We start from the raw sequence: 19,072 nt of genomic DNA, 5'->3' as shown, positions 1-19,072 counted from the left end.
ATGGCTGGATGGCATCACCAACTCGATGGATGTGAGTTTGAGTGAACTCCGGGAGTTGGTGATGGACAGGGAGGCCTGGCATGCTGCGATTCATGGGGTCACAAAGAGTCGGACACAACTGAGTGACTAAACTGAACTGATGTCTATTTCAAAGTCCACCCTTTTGCCTCTACACCATGTTCTCTTCCACAATTAACTAAAAAATGTGAATAATCAACGTTAGTCAGTTTTGTTACTATTAGAATATCAAGCAGTTTGTCTTTTTTCTGATAAATTGATTGCATATAGTTTTTGAAATGTACTGTTTACACAATATGGCTTAAAATTTACTGTGGAAATAAATGAAGACCACCCAAAAGAGAACAAACAGAGTATTTATTCAGAACATGTATAAAGAGCATAGAGTAGGAGTAAGCCAACATCTCTTGCATTTGGAGGATACTCCATTGTCAAGTTTGTATCTAATTTATATGCAGAATATATCATGTGAAATGCCGGGCTGGATGAAGCACAAACTGGAATCAAGATTGCAGGGAGAAGTATCAGTAACCTCAGATATGCAAATGAAACCACCATTATGTCAGAAAGTGAAGAGGAACTAAAAAGCCTCTTGATAAGGGTAAAAGAGAAGAGCAAAAATGCTGTCTTAAAACTCAACATTCAAAAAATTAAGATTATGGCATCTGTTCTCATCATTTCATAGCAAATAGAAGGGGAAAAAGTGGAAACAGTGACAGATTTTATTTTCTTGGGCTCTAAAATCATTGTAGAGAGTTACTGGAGCCATGAAATTAAAAGACACTTGTTCCTTGGAAGGAAAGCTATCACAATCCTAGACAGTGTATAAAAAGCAGAGGCATCACTTGGCCAACAAAGGTCCTTATAGTCAAAGCTACCATTTTTCCAGTAGTCATGTAGAGATGTGAGAGTTAGACCATAAAGAAGACTGTAAGTAAGTAAGGGAAGTCGCTCAGTTGTGTCCGACTCTTTGCGACTCCATGGACTGTAGCCCACCGGGCTCCTCCATCCATGGGATTTTCCAGGAGAGAGTACTGGAGTGGGTTGCCATTTCTTTCTCCAGGGGATCTTCCCCACCCAGGAATCGAACCCAGGTCTCCTGCATCATAGGCAGACGCTTTACCATCTGAGCCACCAGGGAAGTCTGAGTGCCAAAGAATTTATGCTTTCAAATTGTGGTGCTGGAGAGGATTACTGAGAGTCCCTTGGACTGCAAAGTGATCAAACCAGTGAATCCTAAAGGAAATCACCCCTGAATATTCATTGGAAGGACTGATGCTGAAACTAAAGCTCCAATACTTTGGCCACCTGATGTGAAGAGCAGACTCATCGGAAAACACCCTGATGCTGGGAAAAATTGAAGGCAATAGGATAGGGGGCAGAAGATGAAATGGTTAGATAGCATCATGGACTCAATGGACAAGAATTTGACATCACTTCAGGAGATAGTAGAAGACAGAGGAGCCTGTCGTGCTATAGTCCATGGGGTTGCAAAGAGTTGGACATGACTTAGTGACTGAACAACAATAACCAAGCCAGGAAGGGTTGACGATAAGCTGGAGACTGGCTAACTACAGTAGGGCATCTTTGTGATTGGTTTGTGAAGTGAGTTTGGCTTTTCCTCTTTGCTTGAGTTGAAGTTGGGAACAAAACATGAGGGAAAGTGGCATTCACTCATCATGTCCTAACCATTCTGCAGAGATGGTTGTTTGATTCCCTGGTCAATTACTGAAGACACCGTGAATCAGAAATCTGTTGTCATATGTCGTCTCACTATGGTCTATTTGTATATTCAGTCTCAGTACTGATTATTTAATAGAATTATTTCTTAGAATTCAAAACAAAGTACTTAGGCTATGATTAGCTGTATAAATCCAATAATATGCACAACAGGATGTATTTCTTGCTATATTTTTTCCCATTTACATTCCCATGCTTATGGCAATCTTTCTGAATTCTCCTGTCTTTGCAAATTTCCAACTCCTAGTCCTTTGTCATCATAATTTAATGGATTTCTGAGTTTCCTATTTTTCTGAGGTGCAATTAGAGACCATCCAGAGGTTCCTACTACTTTCCCTCCCCACCTTCCTGCCTATGCAGCCACACATTCCGTGTTCTCTCCTGTTACTTTCAATCAGTTGTCCATGCTGACATCTGAGGCCAATCCTGAGACTTATGCCCCTGAATTTCATTCCCTCTCACCTACTCAAGGATATCTCTTCAACAGCCCTACCCCTTCCTCTCAGCGTGCATTTTCCGTCTCTGCTGTATCATGTCTATTAGCATACTAACATGCTCTAATTTCTCCCATCTGAGGACACCCTATCTTAGACCTTCTATTACCCTTCAGCAGCCCCACTTTTAAGATCCTCATTATAGCAAAATTGCATAAAGAACATTTTTTTCCTGCATTCTATATCTTACCATTCACATTTTCATGAAACCACATCTATTTGATTTTTACCAATGAGTGCTCATTTCCTGAGGTTACATGGTTAAAAGGCCACTTGTGTCTTTGATATACACATCAATGAAATGGTATAGACATTCTTAGTTCTTTCAGAATGTAAGCAGAAAAAAAATTTTAATCAGATGTATTAAAAATTAGATTGATTATGAACCTTCTTCTCTCCAGTTATTGGTTGTTTTTTATTCCAGTGTACACATAGGGCCTAAAATTATATATCAAGTGGAAGATGTTGAACAGGTTGGAAATTTCTGATATTCTAGGAGAGTCTGGAGTTCAATTTTTTAAATGTACTTTCTCTAAAATATGAGAAACATTTCCAACAAGTTTTCTAGGTGGAAAGCACTAGAGCATGACAAAACCCCCAAAAGCATAGAGATGGTAACAATTTATTATATTCCCTGGGGCTTGACATCTTATTATGATTCATTTTCCATGTAAATGGACTTTAAAAAGATTAAACTCTGGATGATAATTGTTATTCATTCAAACATCATGAGAATTTTGTTCTTTAAATTCCATAATCATACTATCCCAAAGAGATTTACAGCTTTTTTGTCTTACATTTGAAATAACTCAAACTTCCTTCATTTAAAAGTGGATTCAGGGGATAGGTGATAAGCAGAACTCTGTACATAAAGGTTAAAAAAGCTACTTCTACTTCTTCTTGGCTCAGGAAATATTGGTGCTTTCATAGGAGTACAGTTTTTAAATTAACAGATCTATTAATTACAGCAATTTTAAGTTTCCAGAAAAAAAAATGATTGGAAAATGCACATAGTTTTCATATACCTCCTTCTTGACCCCAGTAGAGTTCCTCTATTAGTTACATGGTATATTTGTGTGCTAATTGATTGATGAAAGTACATAAACACATTATATTTAATGTCTGTAGTTTACATTAGGGTTCACTCTCTGTTGTGGACTTTTTCTATGGGTTTTAACAAATATAAAATGTTACTTCGGAGAAGGCAACAGCACCCCACTCCAGTACTCTTGCCTGGAAAATTCCATGGACGGAGGAGCCTGGTAGGCTGCAGTCCATGGGGTCGCTAAGAGTCAGACACAACTGAGTGACTTCCCTTTCACTTTTCACTTTCATGCATTGGAGAAGGAAATGGCAACCCACTCCAGTGTTCTTGCCTGGAGAATCCCAGGGACTGGGGAGCCACCTATATCTTTACAATATCATACAAAAGAGTTTGTTGTCCTAAAAATTCCCAGTTCTCTATCTATTCATTGTCTATCCCTCCTTTCCACTGAAACCCTGGCTACCACTGATTCTTTTACTGAATTTTTCCACAATGTCATATTTGGAATCATATAGTATGTGGTCTTTTCAGATCAGTTTCTTTGATTTAGCAATATGCCTTTAAAGTTCCTCAGTGTCTTTTTTTAATGAAAGTATAGTTGATTTCTCTTGATAGGTGGGGCTGTGTTCCCTTCCTGTTGTTTGACCTGACTAATTTGAAAAGACCCTGACGCGGGGAAAAATTAAAAGCAGGAGAAGAATTGGATGACAGAGGATGAAATGGTTGGGTGGCATTACTGACTCGATGGACATGAGTTTGGGTAAACTCTGGGAGTTGGTGATGGACAGGGAAGCCTGGCGTACTGCAGTGCATGGGGTTGCTAAGAGTCAGACATGACTGAGCAACTGAACTGAACTGATAATTGATTTACAATATTATAATAGTTTTGGGGTATAACATAGTGATTGACTCTTTTTATAGATTATACTCCATTAAATTACAGATAATAGTTATAATTCCCTATGTTATATATCATTTTTGCTTATCTCATTTATACATAATAGTTATTATCTCTTAATCCCATACCCCTATTTTTTGCCCCTTCCCTGCCCCCTTTGATAACCACTACTTTACTTTCTATATCTGTGAGTCAGTTTCTATTTTGCATACATATTCCCTTGTATTATTTTTTAGAGTCCATATATAACCAATATCATATGATATTTGCATTTCTCTGTCTGGCTTATTTCACTTAGTATGATAATGTCTAGGTTCATCCATGTTGCTACAAATGTCATTTCATTCTTTTTTATGGATGTGTAATATTCCATTGTATATATGTGTGTGTGTGTGTGTATGTGTGTTTAGATAAATATATATACACACCACATCTTCTTTACCCATGTATCTGTCGATGGACATTTAAGTTGCTTTCATGTCCTGGCAATTGTAAACAGTGCTGCAATGAACATTGTGATACATGTACCTTTCTGAATTATAGTTTTCTTCAGATATATGCCCAGAAGTGGGATTTCAGGATGATAGGCCAACTCTATTTTTCACTTTTTGAGGAATCTCCATAGTGTTGTTCATAATGGTTACACAAATTTACACTCCCACCAACAGTATACAAGGGTTCCCTTTTCTCTGCATCCCCTCCAACATGTGCTATTTGTGGACTTTTTGACAATAACCATCTGACAGGTGTGAAGTGATTTGATTTGCATTTCTCTAACAATTAGCACTGTTGAGCATCATTTCATGTGCCTGTTGGCCATCTGTAAGTCTTCTTTGGAAAAATGTCTATTTAGGTGTTCTGCCCATTTATTATTTTTTTTTTTGATGTTTTATTAAACTGAGTTGTATGTAAAGTTCTGCCATGTTTTTTCATTGCTTAACATCTCATTTCTTTTTATTGCTATATAATATTCCATAGTCTGGATGCATAATAGTTTGTTTATCCATTCATTTAGTGAAGGACATCTCACTGGCTTCCAAGTTTTGGCAGTTGTAAATAAATCTACTATAAACATTCATGTGCAGGGTTTTGTGTGGACATATGTTTTCAAATCATTTAGGTAAATTCCAAGGAGCATGGTTGTTGGATCATAAGGCAAGAGAATATTTCATTTGCAAGAAACTGCCAAACTGTCTTCCAAAGTGGCTGTACCATTTTGCATTCCCACCAGCAATAGATGAAGGTTTCTATTGCTCTGCATCCTTGCCAGCATTTGGTGTTATTGATGTTTTGAATTTTAGCCATTCTACTAATGTGTAGTAGTATCTCATTGTTGTTTTAATTTGCAATTCCCTAATGACATATGATACTGAACATCTTTTCATATGCTTATTTGCCATCTGTATATCTTCTTTGTTGAAGAACACATTTTTAATGAATACTCACTGTTTACTACTCACTGCATTATATGCCAGGAACATTTGTTAATATTTCACAGAGGAAAATAGATACTGAATTTACTGCATAGTTGTTGCTTCAAAAAAAAAAAAAAAAGTCAATTTACTTTCTGAGGGAAGTGGCAGTTTACCCAATGGCAGAAGCTATCTTTTTCATGGAAAATTCACCACAGAGACACTGTTTCCATAAGAACAGGACATAATACATAAAATCCTATGTTCTTTTGCCTTCTAAAATTGTTTATCACACTCAGAAAAGTGTGCATATGCTACATAATTGTTAGAAGCTGGTATATCCAACACAGGTATATCATATGATACACAAATTTCATTTTTGGAAAATACCTAACAAAGAACATACATATGTACATGAAAGGCATGTAAAATAATGTTTATAACAGCATTAGTAATAATGTTAATAATCACCCCAAACTGAGAACATGTGAAGTCTCTTACCAGGAGATTATATAAATAATTTCTGATACATGTGTTCACATGGTGAAATACAAAAAAAAATGAAAGTCAGTGAACAAATTATTGCTAAAGCAGCAGCCTGAATGACTCTCACAAACATAATGTTAAAATATAAAGCCAAATTATATACCTTGATTTATGGATAAATGGATTTCAAAAACAGAAACAGGTCTAGTGCTGGAAGTCAGAATAGTGGTTTCTTTGGTACTGGCAGACCTGTGGGGGACTGGGCACGAGCCTGGGTTGAGGCATGGGAGGGGCTTGAGTGGTGAGAATAATGTGCTATTATAGGGAACAGTTCATAGGGAACTGTTTACAAGATGATGTTCACTTTGTTAAAAATCTTTGGGCTCTACACTGTGATTTGGGCATTTCTAAAAATTTATATCTCAATAAAATGTTTACTTCAAAAAACAGAAGTAAGTTTTCCATCTGTGGTCCTTTTACTTTGTTTAATGAAAAATCTACACGTTAAATAAAAATAAACCTACCTGTGTAGCTTTTACTTGTTAATAAAATGCTGAAAAAGGAGTAAAGCCTTAATCTAGATTTTTTCGTATGCCATTCTACCTGAAAAAAAATTGAAACTAAATGTGGAAAATATACAAGCATAAACACATGTATTTGCATTCTACATAATTTTATATGTATGTTAAATCTTAACTATTTTAATCTCTACTTAATCAACTTTTACATTCATTTAATCATCCTTTTGGATCCTAATATACCTATACAAACACTCTCCCTTTTCCGTTTCTCTCTCTCTCACACACACACACACTTTGTTATTAGTTTGTGACCAAGTCCCAGTGATATCAAGGTTGTATAAATATGCAATCTGCATCATGGGGAGAATATTATAGAGAAAGATTTCTTAAGGATATAATTATGTGTTTCTTTGTCTTAGTCACATTCTGAAAAGTGAATGACTAACCATATTGAAATCAATTAAAGATGCTGGGTTAGATAGTGTACAAATACATAAAATGTGGTTATATAATTCTCCAGCAATGATTTCTTACACAGCATCTTCAGTTTGGGGATCAATAGATATAAGTCACTTCACATTTTGGTACCACTGAAATCTGAATATGTTTTCCTTTTGTAAATATTTTAAGGAATAATTAACACAATTTTAATATTCTTTTTATTTTACCAGCACACTGATACCTTCATTTATAAATACCATTCTCTTCCCTTCAGCTATTATCTAGTTCCTTCTTAAGTTCCTTATATAATTAAACTAATAAAGAATGTATTTCTGACCTTCTAAAGCTGGGATAGCAGTTCTGGAGGCAAACTTCTTTATTTTTTAAAGAGGAAAAAGCAGAAGGCAGGTAGAAACCTGGATAAGAAGGTAAGATCTAAGACCAGTAGGTGGTAGTTTGAATGTTTTGTCAAAGAACCAAGTTGTGCTTAGTTATTATACTTTGTCAAGAACTAGGTTGAATGAAATTGGAATGAATAGGTTGATAATGAGTTCACTCACTCAGTTGTGTCCAACACTTTGCAAATCCCGGGACTGCAGCATGCCAGGCTTTCCTGTGCCCGTCATCCACTCCCTGAGCTTGCTCAAACTCGTCCACTGAGTCAGTAATATCATCCAACCATCTCATCCTTTATCATTCCTTTCTCCTCTTGCCTTCAATCTTTCCCAGCATCAGGGACTTTTCCAATGTGTCAGTTCTTTACATCAGGTGGCCAGAGTATTGGAGTTTCAGCTTCAGCATCAGTCCTTCCAATGAATGTTCAGGACTGATTTCCTTTAGGATGGACTGGTTGGACCTCCGTGCAGTCCAAGGGACTCTCAAGAGTCTTTTCCAACACCACAGTTCAAAAGCATCAATTCTTTGATGATCATCTTTCTTTATAGTAAAAATCTCACATTCATACATGACTACTAGAAAAACCATAGCATTGACTAGACAGACCTTTTTCAGCAAAGTAATTCTCTGCTTTTCAATATGCTGTCTAAGTTGGTCATAGCTTTTCTTCCAAGGGACAAGTGTCTTTTAATTTTATGCCTGCAGTCACCATCTGAAGTGATTTTGGAGCCAAGAAAATAAAGTCTGACACTGTTTCCATTGTTTCCCCATCTATTTGCCATGAAGTGATGAGACCAGATGCCATGGTCTTCATTTTTTGAATGTTGAGTTTTAAGCCAGCTTTTTCACTCACCTCTTTCATTTTCATCGAGAGTCAATTTCTGCCATAAGGGTAGTTTCATTTGCATATCTGAGGCTATTGATACTTCTCCTGGCAATCTTGATTCTGGCTTGTGCTTCATCCAGTCCAGTACTTCGCATGATATACTCTGCATTGAAGTTAAATAAGCAGGGTGACATTATACAGTCTTGACTTTTTTCTCAATTTGGAACCAGTTAGTTGTTCCATGTCCATTTCTGTTGCTTCTTGACCTACAACAGGTCTCAGGAGGTGGTCTGGCATTCCCATCTCTTTAAGAATTGTCTACAGTTTGTGGTGATCCACATACTAAAAAGGCTTTGGTGTAGTCAATAAAGCAGAAATAGATGTTTTTCTGGAACTCTCTTGCTTTTTCAATGATTCAACAGATGTCGGCAATTTGATCTCTGGTTCTTCTGTCTTTTCTAAATCAAGATCAAATGTCTGGAAGTTCTCAGTTCACGTATTGTTGAAGCCTGGCTTGGAGAATTTTGACCATTACTTTGCTAGCATGTGAGATGAGTGCAATTTTGTGGTAGTTCAAACATTCTTTGGCATTGCCTTTCTTTGGGATTGAAATGAAAACTGACCTTTTTCAGTCCTGTGGCCACTGCTGAGTTTTCCAAATTTGCTAGCATATTGAGTGCAGCACTTTCACAGCATCATCTTCCGGGATTTGAAATAGCTCAACTGGAAATCCATCACTTCCACTAGCTTTGTTGATAGTGATGCTTCCTAAGGCCCACTTGACTTCACACTCCAGGACGTCTGGATCTAGGTGAGTGATCACACTCTCATAGTTATCTGGGTTATGAAAATCTTTTTTGTATAGTTGTTCTGTGTATTCTTGCCACCTCGTCTTAATATCTTCTGCTTCTGTTTGGTCCGTACTGTTTCTGTCCTTTTATGTCCATTGTTGCATGAAATATTCCCTTTGTATCTCTAATTTTCTTGAAAAGACCTCTAGTCTTTCCCATTTTATTGTTTTCTCTATTTCTTTGCACTGATCCCTGAGGAAGGCTTTCTTATCTCTCCTTGCTCTTCTTTGGAACTCTGTATTCAAATGGATATATCTTTCCTTTTCTCTTTTGCCTTTCACTTCTCTTCTTTTCTCAGCTATTTGTATGGTCTCCTCAGACAACCATTTTGCCTTTTTGCTTTTCTGTTTCTTGGGGATGGTTTTGATCATGGCCTCCTGTACAATGTCACAACCCTCTGTCCATAGTTCTTCAGGCACTCTATTAGATCTAATCCCTTGAATCTACTTATCATTTCTACTGTATAATCATAAGGGATTTGATTTAGATCATACCTGAATGATCTAGTGGTTTTCCCTACTTTCTTCAATTTAAGTCTGAATTTGGCAATAAGAAGTTCATAATCTGAGCCTCAGTCAGCTCCTGGTCTTGTTTTTGCTGACTGTATAGAGCTTCTCCATCATTGGCTGCAAATTAGATAATCTGATTTCAGTATTGACCATCTGGTGATGTCCCTGTTGAGAGTCTTCTCTTGTATTATTGGAAGAGGCTGTTTGCTATGATTATTATGTTCTCTTGGCAAAACTGTCTTAACCTTTGCCCTGCTTCATTTTACTTCAAGGCTAAATTTGCCTGTTACTCCAGGTGTCTCTTGACTTCCTACTTTTGCATTACTGTCCCCTATGATGAAAAGGTCATCTTTTTTAGATGTTAGTTTTAGGTCTTGTAGGTCTCCATGGAACCATTCAATTTCATTTCTTCAGCATTACTGGTTGGGGCCTAGACTTGGATTACTGTGATATTGAATGGTTTGCCTTGGAAATGAACAGTGATCATTCTGTCATTTTTGAGATTGCATCCAAATACTGCTTTCTGCCTCTTTTGTTGACAATGAGGGCTACTCCATTTCTTCTAAGGGATTCTTGCCCACAGTAGTAAATATAATGGGCATCTGAATTAAATCCACCTATTCCAGTCCCTTTTAGTTCACTGCTTCTAAAATGTCAATGTTCACTCTTGCCATCTCCTGTTTGACCACTTCCATTTTACTTTGATTCATGGACCTAACATTGCAGGTTCTATGCTCTTTACAGCATTGGACTTTAATTCTGTCACCAGTCATATCCACAACTGGGCATTGTTTTCGCTTTAGCTCTGTCTCTTCATTATTTCTGGTGTTATTTCTCCACTTATCTCCAGTTGCAGTGGGCACCCACTGACCTGGAGATTTCATCTTTCAGTGCCCTATCTTTTTGCCTTTTCCTACTGTTCATGGCACTAGACTACTGAAGTGGTTTGCCATTCCCATGTCCAGTGGACCACGTTTTGTCAGAATTCTCCACCATGACCTGTGTGTCTTAGGTGGCCCTACATGGCAATGCTCATAGTTTCATTGAGTTAGACAAGGCTGTGGTCCATGTGATCAGTTTGATTAGTTTTCTGTGATTGTGGTTTTCATTCTGTCAGCCCTCTGAGGGATAAGGACAGAGGTTGATGGAAGATTTCTGAAAGGAAGGATTGACTGTGGAGGAAACTGGGTCTTGTTATGATGGGCAGGGCCATGCTCAGTAAATCTTTAATCTAGTTTTCCATTGATGGCGGGGCTGTGTTCTCTCCCTGCTTTTTGACCTGAGACCAAACTAGATGGGCGTAATGAAGGTAATAGTGATCTCCTTCAAAAGGTCCCAGGCCCACACTGCTGCACTATGTGCCTCCTACCCTGAAGCAGCCCATCACTGACCCATGCCTCCTCCGGAGACTCCTGGATACTCACAGGCAAGCCTGGGTCTGTCTCTTGTGGGGTCACTGTTCCTTTCTCCTGGGTCCTGGTGCACACAAGATTTTGTTCGTGCCCTCCAAGAGTCTGTTTCCCCAGTTCTGTGTAAGTTCTGTAATCAAATCCCACTGGCTTCCAAAGTCAAATTCTCTGGGGGTTCTCAGTCCCTTTGACAGATCCCCAGGTTGGGAATCTGGGGGTCCCAGGTGGTGGTAGTGGTAAAAAAAAAAAAATCTGCCTGCCAACACAGGAGGCACTGGACATGCTGGTTTGATCCCTTGGTCAGGAAGATTCCCTGAAGTAGGAAATGGCACCCCACTTCAGTCCTCTTGCCTAGAAAATCCCATGTGCAGAGGAGGCTGGTGGTCTACAGTCCTTGGAGCCACAAAGAGTTGGACACAACTGAGCATAAGATCTAGAAAATCATGTTAGATTTGCTCAAGTAACAAACAGAAACACATTCAGTTATATTAATATGGGCTTCCCTTGGGACTCAGCTGCTGAAGGATCTACCTGCACTGTGGGAGACCTGAGTTTGATCCCTGGGTTGGGAAGATCCCCTGGAGAAGGGATAGGCTACCTACTTCAATATTCTGGCCTATAGAATTCCATGATATAGTCCATGGGGTTGCAAAGTGTCAGGCACGACTGAGTGACTTTCACTTGCAGGTCACTAATAGTAGCAGGAAAAAAAAAAAAAAAAAGAATTTTTGTTGTGGTGGTTAACCTGAATTAGTCATCAGGTATCCCCCGATTAAGTGATTTAGAAAAATTCAAAATTTTTCTAAAAGTAAGGGAGGGCTTCAAGTTACTTTTCCAAGGAAGGATATTGACCAACTGGATCATTCTGTTTCCAGATGTGCTCAGATTAGCATTTCGCCAGCAATATTAGTGATGCACCAAAAAAGATTGATAATTATTAATGGAATGAGCAATGGTCTGTAATACAAACACTGGGAACAAACATAGTTCTCATTTCAAAGCAAAAGTCTTTCAAATGTTTTATTATTGAATTTTAAAAATAGTATTAATAAGATTTAAATTATAGTCATGATATTTTAAATATATTGAATATAAAAACCAAAAGCTCAAAAACATGTGTAATCAAGTCACACCATATACTTAGTCAATTCTAAGAGCTATTTCTTAAAACAAGAAAGTAGGAAATATTTTTAAAAATTTCTCCTGTGTATAATTTAAATTGAAGCCCCGACTTTCTAAATTCACTAAATATGGCAATCTGATGTGCACATTTTCTTTGTGCATTGAATCTACTGTTTTCAAGGCTTTTAGAAATGCATGGTTACCCACTAGACCAGCTTCAATAAGAGATTCCCCAGAGCTTTGCTTAGCATTAGGATATTCCAAATCTTCCTAAAACAGGCAAGCAGGCATCCATGCATGTGTGCACAGAGACAGACACATATTTCTGCATAGCTGTGTATTTTTAAAAGATGCAACAGTATGGATGTGTAGGACACTTACTACAGACTATTAATTAGATCCCAAGTAGGAATATCATCATTCTTATTAAACAACAATATTTTGATGTTTAAATGAGGGATGGCACCCAAATTTTACCATGTGTTGAGGCAGTTTGTAAACATGCAGGGTGTCATTTAACAATTCTAGGAGGTTGCTACTATTTTTTACAGAAAGGAAGTTGTAGTATAGCAATGTTCAGTGCCATCTAAAGGTACACAGCTGATAAAGCCCTTTGCTGTTGTTGTTTTAGTCGCTCAGACAAATCTGACTTTTGCTACTCCAATGGACTGTAGCCTGCCAGGCTCCTCTGTCCACGGGAAGAATATGGAATTGGTTGCCATTTCCTTCTCCAAAAGCCCTCTTTTACATACAGGTTTCAGTTCAGTTCAGTCCAGGTGCTCATTCAGGTCCGACTCTTTGTGACCCCATGGACTGTAGCATGCCAGGCTTCCCTGGCCATCATCAACCCCCAGAACTTGTTCAAACTAATGTACATCGAGTGGGTGACACCATCCAACCATCTCATCCTGTGTCATCCCCGTCTCCTCCTTTCTTCAATCTTTCCCAGCATCAGGGTCTTTTCCAATGAGTCAATTTTTCACATCAGGTTGTGAAAGTATTGGAGCTTCAGCTTTAGCATCAGTCCTTCCAATGAATATTAAGGACTGATATCCTTTAGGATTGACTGGTTTGATCTCCTTGTAGTGCAAGGGATGCTCAAGAGTCTTCTCCAACACCATAGTTCAAAAGCATTGATTCTTTGGTACTCAGCTTTCTTATGGTTCAACTCTCAATCCATATATGATTACTGAAAAATCATAGCTCTGACTAAACAGAACTTTGTCAGCGAAGTAATTCTCTGCTTTTTAATATACTGTCTAGATGGATCATAGCTTTTCTTCAAAGGAGCAAGTGTTTTTTAATTTCATGGCTGCAGTCACCATCTGCAGTGATTTTGGAGACAAGAAAATAAAGTGTCTCACTGCCTCCATTGTCTTTCCATCTATTTACAATGAAGTGATGACACCAGACGCCATGATCTTCCTTTTTTGAATGTTGAGTTTTAAGCCAGCTTTTTCACTCCTCTTTATTTTCATCAAGAGGCTCTTTAGTTCCTCTTCATTTTCTGCCATAATGGTGGTTTCATTTGCATATCTGAGGTTATTGATACTTCTTCCTGCAATCTTGATTCCAGCTTGTGCTTCATCCAGCCCAGCATTTTGCATGATGCATTCTGCATTGAAGTTAAATAAGCAGGGTGACAATACACACTCTTGAAGTACCCTTTTCCCAATTTGGAACCAGTCTGTTGTTTCATGTCCAGTTCTAACTGTTGCTTCTTGACCTACAACAGGTTTCTCAGGAGGCAGGTAAGGTGGTCTGATAATGCCATCTCTTTAAGAATTGTCTACAGTTTGTTGTGATCCACACAGTCAAAGGCTTTGGTATACTCAATAAAGTAGAAGTAGATGTTTTTTCTGGAACTCTCTTGCTTTTTTGATGATCCCACAGATATTGGCAATTTGATCTCTGGTTCCTCTGCCTTTTCTAAATCCAACTTGAACATCTGGAAGTTCAGAGTTCATATACTGTTGAAGTCTGGCTTGGAGAATTTTGAGCATTACTTTGCTAGCATGTGAGATGAGTGCAATTGTGTGGCAGTTTGAACATCCTTTGGCATTGCCATTCTTTGGGATTGGAATGAAAGCTGACCTTTTCCAGTCCTGTGGCCCCTGCTGAGTTTTCCAAATTTGCTAGCATATTGAGTGCAGCACGTTCACCACATCATATTTTAGGTTTTGAAATAGCTCAACTGGAATTCCATCACCTCCACTAGCTTTGTTCTAGTGACGTTTCCTAAGGCTCACTTGACTTTTCACTCCAGCATAGCTGGCTCTAGGTGTGATCATACCATCATTGTTATCTGGGTCATTAAGACCTTTTTGGCATAGTTCTGTGTATTCTTGCTAGCTCTTCTTAATATTTTCTGCTTTTGTTAGGGCCGTACTATTTCTGCCCAATACTGTGCCCATCTTTGCATGAAATGTTCCCTTGGTATCTCTAATTTTCTTGAAGAGCTTCTAATCTTTCCCATTCTATTGTTTTCCTCTATTTCTCTGCATTGATCACTGAGGAAACTTCCTTATTTCTCCTTGCTATTATTTGGAAATCTGCATTCAGACGGGTATATCTTTCTTTTTCTCCTTTGCCTTTAGCTTCTCTTCCTTTCTCAGCTATTTGTAAGGTAACCCTCAGACAACCATGTTCCCTTTTTGCATTTCTTTTTTTTGGGAGGATAGTCTTGATCACTTCCTCCTGTATAATGCCATGAACCTCCATCGATAGTTTTTCAGATATTCTATCAGATCTAATCCCTTGATCAGTTTCTCACTTCCATTGTTTAATGGTGAGGGATTTTATTTAGGTCACACTTGAATGGTCTTGTGGTCTTCCCTACTATCTTCAATTTGCATCTGAATTTGGCAATGAGTTCATTATCTGAGCCACAGTCAGCTCCTGGTCTTGTTTTGCTGACTGTATAGAGCTTCTCCATCTTCAGCTGCAAAGAATATAATCAGTCTGATTTTGGTTTTGACCATCTGGTGATGTCCATGTGTAGAGTCATCTCTTGGGTTGTTGAAAGAGGGTGTTTGATATGACTTATAGGTTATTTAATAAATGTTTGTGAAATAAATAATGACATAAAAAAGAAGAGGGAGAGGGAGAGAAGGGAAGGAGGGAAAGAAGAAAGGAAAGAAGGGGAAGAAATACAGGGGAGACACTGGCAAAAAGAGAGAGAGAAAAGAGTGGGGGAAGAAGGAGGGCGCATGTACACTTGAACTGCAGATCTGCTCACAGTGTTAAAAGAATAGCTTCCTTAAGCACTTAGTACCTACTTAAAGTTTTTCATAGCAATTCAATATTCTGTCAAATTCCATTAAAGTGGCACTTTATTTTGTTCTGCTTTCATTTGGTTTTCTTTTATCTCAATGGTGCAAATACTCTGACACATTTAATATTCTCAGCTTCTCTACTTGCATGTTTTGCTTAAGCTAGATACCTAAAAAGAGTACTGAAGAATATGTCAGGAAGGCCAACCTGAGAAACTCATTTTGAGAAGAGCACTAGGGTAGGACTGAATCAAGTTATGCCACGGGAAGTGAAAGAGTCAAATATCCCTATAAGCACAACAGATCAAGTGCTTATGATCCATCAATCTAAATGTATTGAAAACAGAAAAATGCCAGGTTGAATCTATATATATAGAAGATAGACTTTGTATAAAAGTCTGCTTCATATACAACCAAATATGTTATCCAGTTGAAAAAATTAGGCTCAACAAAACACCAGAAAATACACTGAAAGAAACAATTTTGTTCAAGCAAGTGAACAGACTGGATGATATATGAGGTCCCAGATCCTTCATCTCTGACATCTGTTTTATTAGTCATTTCACTTTTTTTCTGGTAGCTCAAGAAAATGAATATAGTAATCATTCTGTCCCTTATTTTAACAATGTAGTTCACAGAAGAAAACTTACAACTAAGGACTTAGAAGGAAATACACTTTCAATATTTTTGAGGAAAAACTATGTTTCTTCTCCTTCAATTTTCTTCTTTTGCACTTTTATATTTTTCACAAATGATCCAAGAAAAGGACAAAGGAAGTCACTCAGATTTGCATTTTGAATGAATGAAGTAGTTGGAGGCAATTTAGTTAGGATGATTAGTGAAATTACACTAAGGGATTTAGACTGCTTGCAACCTAACATACTATTTGCATATTAACATAATAGTATCTCTAAGACTTGTTTAGTTACTAAGTCCTGTCCTCCTCTTTTGTCACACTATGGACTGTAGCCCACCAGGCTCCTCTTGCCGTGGAATTTCACAGGCAAGAATACTGGAGTGGGTTGCCATTTCCTTCTCCAGGGGATCCTCCCAACCAAGGGATCAAACCCACATCTCCTGCATTGCAGGTGAATTCTTTACCTCTGAATCACCAGGACGGACCATCTCTTAGGCTAGAGCAGTATTTTTCAAACTTCAGCATATGGCAGAATCACCTGGAAGGCTTGTATAAACACAAATTCTTGGGATACACCCTTAAAATTTCTGACTGAGTGAGGCTAAGGTGGGGTCCCAAAATTTGCATTTCCAACAGTTTTCCAAGTGATGCTAATGCTGATGATTTCATTAAGATTTTGATAACCACTAAGCCAGAAGTTCCTTGAGAGCAGAAACTACATCTTATTCTATGGAAATAAAAGATTTTCTACTGAAAGAGATTCCTTAATGCTGACAGAATAGCTAGATCCATTTTCAAGAATCCTGAGCAGAAAGACATCATCTTTAGTCCAAAACTGAACATTACATTTTTTATCAACTTGTATTAAAATAAACATTAAAGTCAACTTTGGGTGGATAAGTAAACTACATATATTAGTATATAAAAAGTAAGAACAAGTCTACCCTATTGGCAGGGAGATGGTGCTTGGGAAGGAGTAGGTTGTGGTTTGTGAGTTAACAACTATATGATAAATCCATAGAATGAAATTTCATTTTTCACTGAATATTTATGAAGAAAGTACACTACCTTATTAAGAAGAAACATAAAGTTAAGGAAAAGGATTTAAAAATAAATTTGATAGGTAAAAGAAAAATAAGTGGGACAGTTCCAAGAAGGAAAATTGTGATAGTGAGAAAATAATAAATTAAATGTAAACTACTGGTTGGAATGCAGACCATGTTGGATTATTTAACATGAGTTGGTTAAGAAAATAACATATGCATTGTGTAGTTATCTGACCATCAGCATGCCTAAGGTTCTCACTATGAATATAATTAAATAATTAGGCAATAAATTGTTAAACCTGACCCTGTCCACATGCATTAGGCTCCAGAATTCCAGGCTCCATGCGCTTGCTTCATTGGAAGGACCGATCCAATCCTTTGGCCACCTGGTGCAAAGAGCCAACTCATTGGAAAAGACCCTGATGCTGGGAAAGATTGAGAGCAGGAGGAGAAAGGGGTGGCAGAGGATGAGACAGTTGGATGGCATCACTGACTCAATGAACGTGAGTTTGGGCAAACCTCGGGAGTTAACAAATGACAAGGAAGTCTGATATACTGCAGTCTATGGGGTTGCAAAGAGCTGGACGTGACTTAGCAACTAAACAACAAATGTGCTTGCTTATTCAATAAGAAGAAAAGTGGAAGATAACATCCTTGTAAATGTATTTAAGAAAGAGAAGCAAAGGTACATCAATTATGAAACTTTATGGTACAAAAAGTCATTGTACTAAAAATGCAAAACAAATAAAATAAAACAAAAATAGAGTCAGATACAGAGAACAAGCTGATGTTCACCAAAAAGGAGGGTGGTAGGGAGAAGAAAGAAATAAGTAAAGGTAATTAAGACAAATAAGACACAGAGATATAATGTACACATAGGTAATACAGTCAACAATATTGTAACAACTTTGTATGGTGACAGATGGTAGTGGTCTTATTGTGGGGATCATTACATAATATATAAAAATACCAAATCACTATACTGGACACCTAAAATTAATATAATGTTGTATGCTAATTATAACTCAATAAAAATAACACTATCTATAAAACACATCAAAAATAAATCACTCATACATTCGCTAACTAATTACAAAAAGGGAAGCAGGACAACTACTTGAAGAGAAATGTCTCTTTTCAGTCAGAAAGTGTCCTATGCCTGAGAAAAGCTGGGAAATGAAAGAGCTTGAGATCTGTATGAGCATAGATTTAATGGGTCTTCTTTCCCGAGATATTTGCCAATTCTGAGTGTAGTGTTCACTATAGAATAGACTATCAATGAATACAATATTTCATATGGGAATCTGATGAAATATTATAATGCTACATCCTCTAAGAAACTTCCTCTTGAAAATATTTAACCTGAATATAATCAATTATTTACAACTAATTTTTGATTTACACAAAATCCAAGGTATAAAGGAACAAACTCAATAGCATCAGAGGAAACAATCTGAGAATTCTACAAAGCACAACATTATAAAAGACATCTGGCAGAATTTTGTGAAAAGCCCAAAATAGTCATGGTGCTGTGTGCTAAGTCACTTCAGTAGTGTCCAGCTCTTTGTGACCTCATGGAGTGTAGCCCTCCAGGTTCCTCTGTCCATGGGATTCTCCAGGCAAGAATACTAGAGTGGGTTGCCATTCCCTAATCCTGCATTGCAGGCAGATTCTCTACTGTCTGAACTACCACAGAAAGTCATTAAAAGAAATGAAAAGAAACAAGAAAAATAATTAAATATAGCATGATATCCTCAATTTGATCTCATCTTATCCTTAATTTGATCTTATCCAGAGGTTTTGCATGAAATGGAATATGTGGTATTAGATGGTATTATTGGTAGGTGTAATAAAGGTATTGGGTAGCATTTACTTAGTTTCCACCAAAATGTGAGTCTATCCCTGGCTCTCTATTTTCTTCCATCAATTTGTATATTCCTATACCAGTT

At 37.6% G+C, this 19,072-nt stretch overlaps 1 long non-coding RNA gene and 1 other non-coding gene across 2 annotated transcripts in view; both read right to left on the bottom strand.

Moving 5' to 3' along the window:
- The window catches only part of LOC138988643 (uncharacterized), an 824,542-nt gene that overhangs the window by 124,856 nt on the left and 680,614 nt on the right, over positions 1 to 19,072 (bottom strand). The gene's annotated exons all lie outside the window — the stretch shown is intronic.
- TRNAH-AUG (transfer RNA histidin (anticodon AUG)) lies at positions 1,088 to 1,159 on the bottom strand. Its single transcript has one exon. It is a non-coding gene; the product is annotated as a tRNA-His (tRNA).

The sequence above is a fragment of the Bos mutus genome, chromosome 7 (assembly GCF_027580195.1).
Source record: "Bos mutus isolate GX-2022 chromosome 7, NWIPB_WYAK_1.1, whole genome shotgun sequence".
In the NCBI taxonomy this organism is placed as follows: Eukaryota; Metazoa; Chordata; class Mammalia; order Artiodactyla; family Bovidae; genus Bos; species Bos mutus.
This window is presented reverse-complemented; position numbering and strand designations above follow the sequence as displayed.